A 2,224-nucleotide genomic window follows, 5' to 3' on the forward strand; every position below is an offset into this window, starting at 1 on the left:
GCTGCCTAAACACCGACAAGGTGATGAACGCACGCGATCCATCATTTTTGAGCGCATAAGGCTTCACTCAGAACTGCAGAAGTCTCATCTGTTACATCCCCTTTTTGCGTAATACTAGTGTCGGTCGTCAATTCAAGCTTATGGTATTCACATTTGTTACGTAAGTTAAAATCTGAAACGCGATGATTTTTCTGTTATATAATTATTGAGAAGCCACATCAGCCACTGTAATTTGCGACAAGTTAGATAAGTAATTAAAGGTAATTGAGGGTCACTGTAGACCATTTTGATAGTTTCCTCTTTTGTGAAACTTAATTTAAACCTAGATTATAGATGTGATATGGCATAGGTCATCCTTCGATCCATTGTAGAACTTGGAAACCCATTCAGGGAATATTCGTTCACATTTTTGTTGAACGCGGTTGATTTTTATCATCCTGTATTAAAATATTTTCTTTTATCAATAGTGCAATTTATAAACAATGTTTTGTGAGTAGAATAAAATTTCCAATGGTAAACTTAACTGCTTTTTCGACGTTATTTTACCAGCTAACTAAATTTAGTTAGTATTAAGACTCTTTTACAGGGAGTGTAGTGGAGCTGAAATCATTAAGTATTTGATTATATCATCGCTAGTCTCACTGAACTCTAGATGTCATGTGTGGTCTGGCGTCTCTTTACCAGCAACAGGTCCCAGGTTCAAACTAGTCAATTCCCTAAAAAACGCGCTCAGAGCGTCGTTGCGCAAAAGTGGTAGGGAGACACGACTTAGAACCAACAGACACCACGCAGAATGTTAGAATGTGTGTGATGTCCTTAGGTTAGTTAGGTTTAAGTAGTTCTATGTTCTAGGCGACTGATGACCTCCGATGTTAAGTCCCATAGTGCTCAGTCAGTTCTTGCAGGACCTTTTTTCGGCCACAGGGATGTCAGAGTTTTGATGTGTTACCGGGTTCCTGATATTCACGGTACACTCGTGTAATGGTCGTACGGGAAAATTCCCACGTCATAGCTACCTCGGAGATACTGTGTCCCATCACTCATGCGCCGTCTATAGCGCCACGTTCAAACCCACTTAAATCTTGATAACCTGCCATTGTGGCAGCAGTGACCGTTCTTACAAGTGCGCCAGATACTTGTCTTATATAGGCGTTGCCGACCACAGCGCCGTATTTTGCCTATTTACGTATCTCTGTATCTGTATTCGCATGCTTATACCAGTTTCTTTGGCGCTTGAATGTAAATCGCTACATCGTGCTACCTGGACTACTGATAGCAGTTTGGAACTCACGACTGATTCTTTGCTCTGATTTCATGTGATTTTTTTACATCCACTCTCCAAAGTGTTCGACGATCTCTGTCCGTCGGTACTTGAGGTCTGCCTTGTTTTGGTTTAGCTGTTGTTCCTCCGCATTCTCACTTCACAGACACATCACCAAAAGTTGACTTGGGCAGCTTTCGAAGGGTTGAAATCTCCCTGATGGATTTATTATCCAGGTGACATCCAATGACGAAGTCACTGAGCACTCCTAACCGACTCATTCTATTGCTGCTGCTTCTCTACTGACAACACATTACTCCCCCTCTCCTTTTATATTGGCGTGTCCGTCTCTTGTGACATCTAGTGATGAATTCTTCATTATAGGGGGGTGGCTGGATAGTTTTGATCCGACAGTGTATACGCACTATAAATCATTATGAAAGGTGTAGCAGAGTGTAGCTTCATTTACCTTATATTACGTTATCTGCCAGTTTAATTCAGAGATGAAACCCCTGTGAGAGCTACTACTTGCCAAATTTTATCTGCACGATCTATACTTAACCTTTCGGTAGAAGAATGTTCTTCGCTGATAAATGTTTCTTGGCTTTCTAAGTAGTTACAATGAAAGGAACACCCTTAGCTGCTTACAGGCGTTGACATACGGCAACGGAGACAGATGAAAATGTGTGCCCCGACCGGGACTTGAACCCGGGATCTCCTGCTTACATGGCAGACGCTCTATCCATCTGAGCCACCGAGGAGACAGAGGATAGCGCGACTGCAGGGATTTATCTCTGACACGCTTCCCGCGAAACCCACATTCTCAACGTATTGTCCCGCACTACATTCGTAGTGCCCCCGCCCATTATACTCATTACTCGCGGCGCGTTGCCGATTCCCGTAAGAGTTCGGGCACTGTTTGTGCATTCGCACAGAAGAAGAAGATGAGCCTTAACTATATAC

At 42.9% G+C, this 2,224-nt stretch overlaps 1 non-coding gene across 1 annotated transcript; it reads right to left on the reverse strand.

Annotated features, from left to right (window-relative positions):
* Positions 1-1,948: 1,948 nt before the first annotated feature.
* Positions 1,949-2,022, reverse strand: Trnat-ugu (transfer RNA threonine (anticodon UGU)). The gene has a single exon. It is a non-coding gene; the product is annotated as a tRNA-Thr (tRNA).
* Between the last annotated feature and the right edge of the window lie 202 nt (positions 2,023-2,224).

This window comes from Schistocerca serialis, chromosome 9 (assembly GCF_023864345.2).
Source record: "Schistocerca serialis cubense isolate TAMUIC-IGC-003099 chromosome 9, iqSchSeri2.2, whole genome shotgun sequence".
Lineage (NCBI taxonomy): Eukaryota > Metazoa > Arthropoda > Insecta > Orthoptera > Acrididae > Schistocerca > Schistocerca serialis.